Below are 13,105 nucleotides of genomic sequence, written 5' to 3'. Positions count from 1 at the left end.
GGGGCGAGAGGCTGCGGCGGACGCCAGCATCTCCCCGCCGGGGGCCCCGGGGGCCGCGGAGCCGCCGCCGCCGCTGCTGCCGCCGCTGCTGAGACCCGGCGGGCGATGGGTGAGTTGACCCTGGCGTCCCGGGGGGCCCGCGCCGCAGCCCCTCCATCCCCGCACTCCGGGCCCTCCGCCTCCATCTCCGCGCCGCCTCCTCCGCGCTCGCGGCGCCCCCCACCCCGTCACGGCTCCCACAGCCCCCTCCCTCCCTGAGCGTGACCCTAGGGGCGGGGGCGGGAGCGCCGGGCCCGGGGGTTGGGGGCGTCGAGACGGGGTGGGGGGGGGGCGGGATGCCGGGGAGGCTACTCGGCCCCGACGCCCCCTCCCCCAACCCGGCTGCTCCGCGGAGCTTTCCCCGGCCCGGGAGGGCAAAGCCTCATCCCTTCGATCCCCTCCCTCGGCCTGGGCGGGGGGCGTCCCCGAGGCGCGGGGCTCGAGCGGCGCTTTGTGCGCTGTGCCCCCCCCCCCCCCCGAAGCCTCCGGCGCGGCGCGGGGCTGGGGGTGGGAGGCCTCAGCGCCCGCCTTCCCCACCCCCCCCTCCTTCCCACCCCGACCCCGGGCTGCGGCGGCGGAGGCCCAGGCGCGGTCCCGGAGCAGGGCGGGTGCGGAGGCTGGGACTGTGGCTGCTTGTGGGGACCAGGCGGAGGGGCGTGGGGAGAGCACCCCTCGTCCTTTCGGCGGGGTTGGGGCGGGGGTGGGGGGGTGGCGAGGCTCCCGCTCTTTTCACTGCACTGCCCGGGGCGGGGGAAGGGAACCTGGCTGGGGGAGGGCGCTATAAATAACTGCAAATAGTGAGTTCTGGAAGCGGGGGTGGGGAGGGGAGCTTGGGCGTAAGTGGGAACGGTGGAGCCTGAGCCGGGGTGCCACAAGAAACAGGGGTGGGTCTCACCCAGCCTGGTAGTGGGAGGTCAGGTGACTCTCCTGGCTCTGGACTCCCGAGAAGGCGTGTGGGCGGGAATACTACCCCAGAGAGACCCCTCCATGGCCCCCCAGCATCGGCCCTGCCCCCATCCCCCTAACACTCCTTGCCACTCCTGGGACGCCAGTCCAGACCTGCCTTGATGGGGAGCTGTGGATACTGGCGGGTCAGCTCCCCGGGCAGGTCCTGAAGATCCAGGCCTCCGGGTGCTGAGGAGTTAGGCACAGGGTCTTTGGAAAGTTTGGAAGAGGTTCTGCCAGCCCAGGGAGGAGAGAGAACTTGCTGGAACAGTTCGCTTGCTCAGTACTGAAGGGAAGGGCACTCTAGGTAGAGGGAATGGCGGGAGCAGAGGCTCTGAGGTGTGAGCGCCTGGCCGGGGTGAAGAGTTGTGGAAGTGGAGGCTGGTCAGGCACGGGAGTGACCCACGTGAACGAAGCGAAGGAGGGCCAGGTGGAGGTGAGGTGTCGGGCCATCCCAGGGAGCTGGCACAAGCGAGCTCCCGAGGACAGCGAGGCGCTGATGGGGCCGGGAGTGCTGCCATCTGGCTCAGCAGCCCCTCCGGAGTCTGCCCAGGGCCTCTGCTGTGGTCAGGGCTGCCTGGCCCACATCTGCTGGTGGCTGGACCGCCCCAAGCCAAGTCCGCGTTCCGAGTCTCAGTGTTCGCATCTGTCAAATGGGGAGACTCCTCCACAGGGTTGTGGGGAGGTCTGCGTGAGGTGATGAGCTCAGGGAGCCCAGCACCTGAGGAGGCCTTGGGAGATCCTTGGCCGCTGCTAGTATGTTTACCTGGAAAACGGGGTAGGGGGGGGTGTTGATGTCAGCTGGTGGGCCAGGCTCACTTTACCCGGTGACGATGAGGATCTGTGAGGGCTGGATGTGACCCGGGGAAGCCAGGGGCTGGGGGAACTGCCAGTCCGCGTGCTTACGCTATTCTGGAAGAAGAGAGAAGCAGTGGGCAGTGGCTGGGGCGGGGTGGTCCTCCTTGTGCCCCTACGGGCACCTTAGCCATGGCATTCAACGGACCCTGCCGTGTTCCCCAAGGCCAAAGCCTCTTTGTTCTCCATGCTGCACGATGCACCCCTTCCTCCTAGTCAGCTCTAGCCCGGCACATGGGGGACCAGGGCTCCCTTCTAGAAGGTTCTTCAGACACTGAGACCAACAAACACAGTATTCTCCTGTGAGGGGCACTGTCATGGGCAGCCGGGTGGAGAGGACATAGACCTTACCCCCAGGAGAATGGAATCTAGTTGGGCAGCAAAACCAGTCGGGCACCCATGGTCTTGCGTAGCCCTGTGCTGGCTGCTTAGGGGTGGCGGGGGGACGGGGAGGAGAGTTGCACTAATTGCAGCGTGGGACAGTCAAGGGCAGAAGTTAAAAGCAAAGATTCCGGACCCAGTGTCCCACGTTCAAATCTCAACTCTGCCACTTCTTACTGCGTGACTGTGGACTGGTGACTCTGCCTCTATGTGCCTCTGTTTCCTTGCCTCTAAAATGGGAACAAGGCACACCAGTGCTATTTGAACAGCTTGGTTCGGTTTCTAGTGGGCATTTACGCCCCCTCTTCCAGAATGGGTCTCCCAGGTCACCCCTGCCTCCTGGAAGACTACACAGCCTGCTCCAGTAGGCTATCGTCTTCCTTTTGTCTGAGTCCCTGTAGGCGGGGGCCTGCCTTTCTGTGTCCGTTGCTCGGGCAGGGGGCGATGGTGTGCTGGCAGCAGGCCCTCTGGGAGAAAAAGGTACCTGATCAACAGCGTTGGCAGGTTTCCGTGGTGTAAATCTTCCGGCAAGGCCCATTTGAGGCTACCAACAGCGTCACCATCTCGCAGTGGGAGCTGGTCCATGCCAGCTTCAGCACCCAGGCATTCAGTAGGTGCTTAATAAATGATGGGTGAATAAGGAGAGAAGGCTCCAGAGACTTGGGGAGCTGCCAGGCCGTACTGTAGCTGAGAGAGGGAGGCATCAGACAGGCTGAGGCCAGGACAAGAGACCACTCTGAATAAGTAACCCGTGGTGAGATGGCGGGCAGAGGGGAAGGAGGGCTGGTGTCCTCCCGTCCTGGGAACCTCTGCACCTCTGACCCTGCGTCACTTCTGCTCTGGATCCTCTTGACCTTGGCCTGGTTTGGGCTGTCTGCACAGAATGACCTAGCTGGATCCCAAGCATTAACCTGACAAGAGCTCTGAGAAATGGTCCAGACGGGTCTCAAACGTCAGATTCTATTCCCTTGCTTGTGCTGTTCCCTCTGCCTGAATGTCTGTTCCACCCACCTCTTCCTATGCCCCCTGAAACTCTGTCACCCTTCAAAAGCCTCCTCCACCCCAAATCCCACAGACCCTTCTCCCCTTCTGCTCTTCCTCTGGCCTCACAGCCCCTCTCGTGTGCACCCTGCCTGCCCATAAAAATATCAGTAGCTAACATTGCATCTGCACAGCAACCCGTGATAGAGGTACCGTGATAATCCCTTTCGCAGATGGGGAAATGGAGGCTCTGTCTTGTTAACGACGACCCGTCCTTGGCCTCTCGGCTTGAGCATCCGTTCGATGTGCAGGGAGGCTCCTTGCTGTGGGCTGGGCAGAGAACCACTTCTCTTTCTTGAACGTGTTTGCTGTGGCGTGTTCCACTAGGCCGTGAGTTCCCTATGCTATAGGAGCTCGGATGAATGAGTGAGTGAGTGAGTGAGTGAGTGAGTGAGTGAATGACTTTCAGCCCCAGGGAGCATCCCTGTTCTTTTACCCGGTCCTCCTCCCTTTCCATCCCTGTGGGAGGAGACCGACCCCCCAGAGGGCAGCCTCACACCATGGAGGGCGGGTCACAGGGACCCTGCTTGGCCACACGTGCCAGAAGGGGAGGGGAAGTGAGGCTGTGGGCGGGGCTGAAAGCAGGCATGGTAGAAGGGTAGTGGACCAGCCTCCTGTGGCCTAGAGCGGGGCCGACATGGGCCCACAGCCCTGCCTGTAACCCAGGCAGTTAACGGGGCCCCAAAATACTTTTTCTCGCACCGCCCCGAGTGGAAATTCCCCGGTTGGCCCACTTATTTTCATTTTATCTAGAAAAATAAAGTTGGAAATAAGAATCGTTCACACACCTAATTACTCCGTGGCTTTATGGATTTAGAGCCTGTTTGGCTCTAGACTTTGGTTCCCACCGAAGTAGGAATCCCCTGGGAGGGGCAGGGTGAGGGCCAAGGCAGGAGGCCAGAGTCTGCGCTGACACTGGGGCCTCCTCGGGGTCTGCCCTCCAGTTGCCCTCTCCTAGCAGGCTGGGAACTTCCCAGAAGCAGCAGCCCAGATGGGGGTCTGAGCGAGGGAGGGTGGCCAGAGGCAGTCTCCAGGATTCTGGTTGACAGAGACCCATAATGGATGACTTCCCAGGCTGTTCTACCCCACCTCGACCTCTGAGTCATAATAATTTGCTGCTATTTATCGAGCACTTACTATGTGCCGGGCGCTGGGCCAGGCACTTTGTCTGCATTATCCCAGCGACGCCTGCTAACTTCCCTCGAAGTAGGTACTATTATTATCCCCATTTGGCAGTTTGAGGGTGCCTGGGGCTCAGGGCCAGGAAGTGGCAGGGCTGGGATTGTATCCAGCCTGTAGGACCCCCAGAGCCCGATGGGGCCCCTCGGATAGGCCCCTCAGCCACTCAAAAGGGAACGGTCTCTGAAGCCTGGACGCCCAAGACAGCCACGTCACTGGTGTCCTGGCCTCCAGGCCACCCTCCTTGTGGCCCTGATTGCCGCTTCCTTCTTTCCCATAGTCCTGGGGCACTGTCTCTGGAAGCCCCGTGTAGCCTCACCTGGGCGGCTTGGGGAAAATACAGATTTCCCAGGCCCCGCCACAGCCCGCTGAGTCAGAATCCCACTGCGGGAGAGGGGGCTGGAAACCCAATTTTTAAAATGTTGTCCTGGGGATAGAGAGGCCTGCGGACTCCCAGAACCACTGCCCGGCCCAGTGGAGTCCAGGCTGCTTTAAGAGACTCCCTTGCCCTTAACCCAGATCCCTGTGACCCTGCCCCCGCTTGTGTTCCCAGCCTCTGCCCCCTGCTACCCTAACCCAGCTCTGCACACACACCACACTGACCCCCCACGCCCCATTTTGCCTTTATTCAGGCACCTGCCGCTGCTGTTTCCTTCTGGAAACAGGTCCCAGCCGGCCACAGACCCCACAGAGCTTGTGTAATACTCTGGACCAGTCGCTCGTGGCCCCACTCTTGCTAGCCCGGGCCTGGCACACAGCCTGGGCGAATCGTGGTGGGTGAGTGATGGTGGCCGGGGAAGGCGGAACAAGGGAGGGCTGCCGATGACAGGTGAGGCTTCCAGGCTGGGTGCACAGGCACTCTCTGGGGCTGGCACCTTGCCTAACATGGAAAAGGCATTTGATGACTGTTTCTTAACTGCTTGTTGAATGGTGATCTGTCGTGTGACGGGGTGAGGGCCACTTCCGGAAGCAGTGCAGATTGGCGGGTTTAGGTGAAAGATTGAGAAGGCGCCTTCCTGGCCATCTCTGAGGACCGTGACTATTAATGGTCCGAACTCATTTATGGCTCGGATGGGAGTGAGGGGCTGGTGCTTTCTTGCTCGATTTCATTTCAGTATCTCAGGAGCCCTGGGAGGGGGGTGCTGATGTAATCCTTATTTCGTTCAATGGAAACTGAGCCCTAGACAGGTGACTTGGTGGGGTCACACAGTTGGGAGGGGGTCCTGCAAAATGGAGCCTTGCCCGTTGTGCGAAAAAAAATAAATGAGTCTGCACTCTACAGTTTATGAAGCGGTAACACATCATCTGAGTTGGTTCTAGCTGTGGCTTGGAGGTTTGGCTCTACGTTTTCACCTATGCCCACATCCCGGGGTCAGAAAACCTGCATCCAGGGGCCTTCTGTGTCTGTAAGGGGCAGTGGTGGGAAGAGATCCCGCCTCCGGGCTGGCGGGAGAGAGAAACAAACAGGCGGTGTTGGGGGCTCTGGCACATAGTAGGTGTTTGGGAACCCCTGTGGTCAGTTCAGGCAGAGCCAGCTCTGGTCCCACCTGGACCTTGGAACAGCCCAGATCAGTCTTCAGTCTTTGAGCCAAGGCCCACAGGGTATGGGTGACGGGTCCAAGGTCATACCTGCCATTAGGACTAGAGCAGAGGGTGTGAGGCTCCTCCACCACGGCCGAGAGGTCCAGGGAATGGGGCAGGGGGATTCTGTCTGTGCCGGATGACCTCCGTCAGAGCCATGAAACCACAGAGCCTGGCCCCAAAGGGCCCCAGGCAAACCGCCTCTCAGCGGTGTCCAGGCCTGCTGCGGGGCCTGGCGTGTTACTGCTGTCACAGATGTTCGGGGCCATACCTGAGTACGGGCAGTGGCCCTGCAGCCACCAGGGGGGGATGTAACAGACTCTGTGGTCTGCCTCCAGGTACTGGCATGTGGGGAGGGCGAAACGCACCAGCACCCCACCCAGACTAGAAATCCAGGTGCTGGCTTCCCCCCCAGACACCTCCCTCACCCCCGCCCCGCCCCGCCCCGCCGCCGGGCCTTTGCAGATGCTATCCCTCTGTCTGCAGTGGCCTTCCCCTCCTCTCCTGGCAGGTGCTGGCTCATCCTTTAAGACCCCTCCAGGAAGCCCTGCCTGACTCCCACCCCAAGGGCCAGGCTGATCCGCCCTGCCAGGATTTCCATCTGGCTGCTCCACAGGATGCTGAGAACCTTGAGGGCCTGGTCATAATCCAGGGCCTGGTCGGAGATGCCAGTGGAGTGGACAGAGAAAGCAGCTGTAAGGTGCAGCCCAGTTCAGGCGACTGTCCCCGCAGCCCAGAGAGGAGACCAGCCTGGGGAGCCTTGAGGCCAGATAGCTAGCCAGACATGCCCATTTCACAGAGGGAACGTTGAGGCCCGAGGTGCTTGGGACTGACCTAGAGCACCCTGGAGAGTGGTTGGTAGTCCCTTTGTGGCTTGTAGGAGGAGGGCCCAGGGCTGTGTGGCCGTACCCCTCCCCCACTCCGGTCCCCAGCTGGAGCATTTCTCTGCAGGATCCAGGCCAGGTCTGGGGGGGATGGGAAGAAGCCCAGGAGAGCAAAGTCCCCAGGGCTCAGGTCTGCACTCGGTCTTCCCATGCGGAGGACAAAGCTCCTTAGAGAAAATGCTTGCTGTCCAAAAGCTGGCAGGAAATCCACATCGATAGCTCATTCCTGCAAAAAGATGCACAGGAAAAAAAGCCGGTGAGAACTTAGGCCAAGATGTTAGCCCCGGGGATGGTGGGTGATATTACCCTTCTTTCGCTGGGATTTTCACATTTCCTAGGTTGTAGGTGAGACCTTTATAACCAGAAAAATGAAGTTACCATGGAAAGGAGAGAAGTCCAAGAAAAGGTGCCCGAGAACAGCCAGCTCCCCATTCATGAGACTCTGGGGTCACCATGTGTGAGTGGCTTCCAGAGGGACCCTGGCCCCAGGCACATCCTCCAGAACAGGTGCGCCTGTAGCAGGCAGCTCAGCCTGTGTGTCTCTCTTTCTTGGAAATTGGGTCAGCGAAGAGTCCAGACCTGGGGCCTCCTGGGATGCAGCACACCCAGAATTCCGTTCAAGCCTCTGATGTCCTTCCTGTCGTGTGGGTTAGGCCTCGGGGCCCTCGCCTTCCCACCTCCACCTGGACAGCCACCCCACCCCACCCCAGGCTGCCCTCTGCCCCTCCCAGCCAGAGGTGACCCTAGGCTGTTTGCTTCACCTCCATTCGGGTGCCCAGGTGGGTGCGTAGCACCGTTGACTGCCTTCCTTACCGACTCCGGCCCCGAAGTGCCTTTCCAGGGGGTCCTCCTACGATGTAGTCAAGTTCGACCTGGTGGAAATGGCCTTTGGAATCACAGCTGAGCCTTGATCCTGGGTGAGGATGCGATCTCCGTCTCCCCCATGTACCTAGTACAGAGCACCCATTCATTCGGTCAGCTGTTATTCAGCAAGTGCTAGGGCCCAGGCTAGGTGCCAGGGGCACAGATCTGCTGATTTTAGGGTGTGACGTGTCTGTGTGTTTGAGCACATGTTTTGTGCACATCACCTGCACGCACACACAGCGTGAGCGTCTCCGTCATATGTGAACTCTGGTCTTTGAGGCTGTGACAATGTGTAATCCTGCCGGGACCCCGGGCACACCTGGTTAATTCATTCTGCAAGTGTTTAACAGACACCCACTAAGGAAGTACCAGGCTCTGACCCCAAAGAAAAATGACCCAAGGTCTCTGTCCTCGGGAAGTGCCGTCTCGGGGGCTGTCGCAGTGCGGACTGGTCGGGGCAGAGGCCGGCAAGGCTGGGGGTGGTCAGAAACGTGGTCCTGGAGACACGGGGAAGAGTGGGGAAGGGTGTTCCTGCCCAGCTGTGAGGATGATCTCCAGCATCCCCTTCAGCCCAGCGGCCCAGGGCCTGGGACGCCCCCCCCCCCCCATTTTAATGCCCTAAAGCAGCCCCGAGGGCCGACGGAACTGGAGATCTGGGTGGTGACCTGTGGGCCCCGACTGCTGGGGGCTGGGAGAGAATACAGGGAATGAAAATGAAGCATGTGGGCTGGAGAACCTGCCTGGGCTGCAGACCTTTCTGAGAGGTGAACTTGGGGACCAGGCACGAGAACACAGCACCTGGAAAGTAGAACCCCGTGATCCAGACCAGAGAAGCGGGATCATGGAACTTAGAGGAGGAAAATGGAGCAGCGGACCTAGAATGTGGGCCTTCCAGAACCTGAAACACTCAAGTCAGCCGGAAGCTGGAAGATCCAGTCTGTGCCCCCGGTGGTCAGTGGGGGAAACTGAGGTCTGGCAGGAACGGGGAGGCCTTGAGCATTGGTGAGCTGCAGTGGCACGCCCGTGGTCTCTGCTGAGCCAGGCCCTCCCCACAGCTCGCTGCTGCCTGACCTCGGGCGCGTCCTGTCCCCTCTCCAAACCTCAGTTTCCCCATCTGTGAAATGGCCACGTGACGGTCAGACAAGATGGAGCACTTCACCTGGTGCTCAGGCTCTCCCGGGAAGCTAGTGGCATGGCTAAGGCCTGGACCCTGGCCACCTGACTCCTGAATGACTCTGACCCCTTGTGGCGATGGTCTGGTCACTGCTGTTCCTTTTTCTTCTTTCTCACCCTCAGTGGGACGTTTGGGCACTTGCGGCCCTTTTCCAGAATGCTCTCGGGATCTAGCAGGGGGAAAAGACTGACTAATCAGAGGAACAAGAACAGACTGGCGGCTCCATATGAAGGAGCAGGGGCCCAGTGCCTAAAGCCCTGCATGGTGCCCTGTGCCATTTGGTGAGGGCTTCTTGAGCGTCCCCCGGTGGAGACGGTCGGGTCCTGAGCCGAGGGTGCTGCGGCCCCTTGAAGGCAGGGGTGGGCAGAGGTGGATTGGGAAGGAAAAAGAGAAAGGGCTCATTGTTCCAGCTCCACGGAGGCTCCCCAGGTGCATCTGCTCCAGGCCACCTCTCCTGAAGGAGGTGGACGACCTTGCTCGGGCTCCCAGAGAGCTGGAGCTGTAGGTTCTGGGCCAGGAGCAGCCTCGTCACTTCCCCAGATCCCTGTGAGGCGGCGTTACCAGCCCCCGCTTTTCTGCCTCCGAGAGAGTAGGATTCCAGAGTTGGGGCGGGGGGCAGAGCCAGGGTTCCAGCCCATCCTTTGAGCCAGCAGCAGCCGGGCATGGTGCCAGGCACTGAGCACCCAGGGGTGAACCGAGATCACTTCCTGTTTCCCCTTCTTCCTTGTCGCGTCTCCTCCGGACCATCAGCCATCCTGCTCAGAGCGCTTTGAAGGCTGGAGTCCTTCCCCGTGTCTCCGCTCTCCACCGCTCCCCTCCCATTGCAGGGGACCCGTGGAGTTCATGTACATAAGCCACCTCGTTGGGGTGTGCCTTGCCCAGGCAGGACTAGACTTTTCCAAACCCCAGACCAGTTCTGAGAGCCCAGCAGCACTGACTGAAGGTGCGGGTGTGTGGATTTGGGGGCGGGGGGGGGGGCGGTCGTTTATTCCTTCAACAGGCCAAGGTCAGCACCTCCTTTGCATCAGGCTCTGTGCTGGGGCCCCAGGAGAGTTGGGCAGCACCACCCAGTGTCGGGTGAGGAGCTCTGGGGGGCAGGCCAGGGGTGAGGCGGCTCAGTCCTTCCTCAGCCTGGGGGAAGTGCAGTTCAGCTGAGCCTACCTGGGCAGGGAGTGAAAGATTACACAGAAACTTGGAGCCTCCTAGAGGATTTGGACTTTATCCCCGGGGGCAGGTGTTCCAAGCATCGGATGTGGCTTTTGCTTGGCTCGTGGGGCGCAAGCCAGGAGCCCCTTCCCTGGCAAGGCTGCTGCTGTTGTCCAGGTGAGCGTGGATGGTGGCACAGGCAGCGTGGGACAGTGGCACAGGGGGCCGGGCGGGACGACAAGTACCGGGGCGTGGCAGAGACGGGCCTGGCGATGGGGAGCGCGAGGTCAGCGAGAAGCCAGATTCAGGATGACTGCCGGGCTCCTGGCCTGGGAGACTGGGTGGATGGTCACATCTCGGGTTATCAGCTCAGGTTTCGGGAAGCACTATTTGAGCGAGTTCTTTGTGCCTGGTTTTGCGGCGGAGGGTCCCAGGCAGGATGGGAGCCGACTCTGAGCCCAGGCCTCTGCCCTCCAGCCTGGCCCAGACCCCGCCGGGTCTGCTCCTCTCTCTCCCTTAACCCCGCGGGCACTTTAGCCTCTTGAGTGCCCGGCTGCACCTCGCAACTGTGCCCTGTCCACGTGGGGGAGCGCCACTCACTCCTGCTGCCTGGGTCCACGGGGACCGCCCTCTGCCCCGGGCATTCCGACCCCGTGCATTGATGTGTCTCATCCCCGCGCCTCAAGGCGCAGCTCCTGGAACAAAGCCTCTTCGCGCTACAGCTTGAATCTGTCACCCTCCTGGCCCTGTGCTAGAGCAGGCTCCATGAGGACAGCCGAGGGCTGGGGCACGCCTTCCCCTCCCCTCCCCTCCCCCACCTCAGGCCTGTGGGGTAGAGACGCAGCTCCGTGCTGAAGTGGCCCTTTGTACATTGTCCCCCTGGGGGAGGGGGGAGCCTGGTGGGAGGGGCTGGCACTGCCCGACACCCTGTGCTGATCTCAGCGGCACTGAGGATCCAGGTGGGGGGGGCGGGGGCGGGGGGGGGGGGCTCTCTGGGCCTGGGATCAGGGGAGAACACCCTGCCGGGTATGGGCTCGCACTGGCCGGGCCTGCCGCCCCACACTAGATGGTACTTGTCACTCAGAGTCTGTCATCACTTCTCAGGCAAGGTCCGTCGTCGCGCACCAGTTGTTTATGGAGCGTCTGCTCCGGGCCAGGCTTTGTCCTAGGGGGTGGGGAGCAGCCGTGACCGGTGACCGAGGCTTACAGGCTTACGATGACCCTGCTCTCCTGTTGACATTCTGAGCCCCGGGGTGTGGGTGGGGGAGACAGGCCACGAACACGTAAACAAGGAGACGGCTAGCTTCCGCTGCGAGTGCAGGGGAGCAGACGACCTGGGCAGGGGACAGCCGCTCTAGCTGGAGGGCCAGGAGGGCCCCTCTGAGCAGGCAGCCACATTCCAGGCCGAGGAGCAGCCAGTGGGAGGACCCGGAGACGGAAAGGTGGGGACTGTGACTGGAGCCGAGTGGGCGAGGGAGGCGAGGACAGCAAGGATTTGGGGACCAGATTGGCGGGGCCTGTGGGCCCAGAGAGGAGTTTGGATTTCATTCTGAGCGAGACCGGTGTGCGGGTGGGGTCGGCGGGGAGGGTCTTCTGGGAGGAGGTTGAGTGGGGTGCGGGGAGGGGGGACATGGCCTGGTGGGGACTTTGCAGTGACAGAATTTGTGGGGCCCAGTGCCAAATGAAAATGTGGGGCCCCGAGGGGCGCCTGGGTGGCTCAGTGTGTTAAGCCTGCGACTCTTGATTTCTGCTCAGGTCAGGAGTCCAGGGTTATGGGATTGAGCCCTGCGTCTGGCCCGAAGCTTGCTTAAGATTCTCTTCTCTCTCTCCCTCTGCCCCCCCCCCCCCCACTCTTGTGTGCTCTCTTTCTCTCTCTCTCTCTCTGTCTCAAATAAAATAAAATAGGGGCACTTGGGTGGCTCACTTGGTTGACCACTTCGGCTCAGGTCACGATCTCTAAGTTCGTGAGTTCGAGCCCCGCGTCGGGCTCTGTGCTGACAGCTCAGAGCCTGGAGCCTGCTTCAGATTCCGCGTTTCCCTCTCTCTCTCTCTGCCCCTCCCCTGCTCACGCTCCGTCTCTCTCTCTCTCAAAAATAAACATTAAAAAAAATAAAAGAAAATAATGAAAAGAAAATATAGGGCCCCTTGTTCAAAAATAATTTCAAGACGGAGAAAAAAGGGGGCAGGAGGGAGGCCAGTGAGGAGGAGGAGTGGGGCTGGGTTCTGGGTGCATTTTGGAAGGACACTCCAGCGGGCCTTGCCCATGACACCAGGCACATGGTGAGGCCATGGTTGGGTGGCACAGGGTGAACTTTTCAGCTCAGGAGGAGCTCAGAGGACTGGTCGGTGCTGAGGCTCTTTGGATGTGACCCTGTTAAGTCATTCGTCATGGGGTGAGGGGCTGGGATGGTCCCACAGTGCAGATGGGGACTCGGAGGCCTAGGGATATTAAGCCACCTGCCCAAGATCACATGGGGCGGGGGCACAGGCAGGATTTGAGTCCAGATTCCAGGGAGTTGCTGCCCATTGTGGTGCCCTGAGAGGTGGGGCTGGGGACTCTTGAGCAGCATCTCCGGGGCCTTCGAGGGAGTTTCCTTTCTCCGGGAGGCCAGCCCCAGCCTCCGGGCCTCGCTTTTCTCATGGTGATCGCCAATCCACAGACGTGGCAGGGGAGGAGGCGGGCAGAGCCGCTCACCGCCCCTGCCTCCCGGGCTTGTCTGCTCTCCCCCAGTGGGTGGGTTATTTGGGTCTCGGAGGCTGAGAGGCCAGGAGCTGGGCAGGGAGCCGCAAGGCAGAAGTGCAGGAGCCTCAGCAGGCCCCACAGGGGTGTGAGCAATGAGCCTGCGTGGGGTCTGGGTCAGTGAACTTTGTGGAAGGACTGGCACCATATTCTGTTCATGGATTAGAAGAAGCTGGGTTTTTGACTTTCCTCTAATTGGCTGCTCCGTGCGTGTTGATCTGCCCAATGAGTCGTTACAGGCTCGTGGGCCGGGGGGGGGGGGGGGGGGGGGGGGGG

At 61.0% G+C, this 13,105-nt stretch overlaps 1 protein-coding gene across 3 annotated transcripts in view; it reads left to right on the top strand.

Annotated features, from left to right (window-relative positions):
* Positions 1-6: 6 nt before the first annotated feature.
* Positions 7-13,105, top strand: part of MGAT3 (beta-1,4-mannosyl-glycoprotein 4-beta-N-acetylglucosaminyltransferase) — a 31,999-nt gene continuing 18,900 nt past the window's right edge. The window contains exon 1 of one of the 3 annotated variants that reach the window (XM_040490776.1): positions 7-109. The gene's annotated coding sequence lies outside the window, so the exon portion shown is untranslated. Of the gene's footprint in view, positions 110-9,927; positions 10,267-11,093; positions 11,532-13,105 lie in introns of those variants that run through there. The other 2 variants (XM_040490779.1, XM_040490778.1) reach the window with 2 other exon arrangements.

This window comes from Herpailurus yagouaroundi, unplaced genomic scaffold (assembly GCF_014898765.1).
Source record: "Herpailurus yagouaroundi ecotype Mexico unplaced genomic scaffold, PumYag 182, whole genome shotgun sequence".
NCBI classification, from domain to species: Eukaryota; Metazoa; Chordata; class Mammalia; order Carnivora; family Felidae; genus Herpailurus; species Herpailurus yagouaroundi.
The sequence above is the reverse complement of the archived record's forward strand: the minus strand, read 5'-3'. Positions and strand labels throughout refer to the sequence as shown.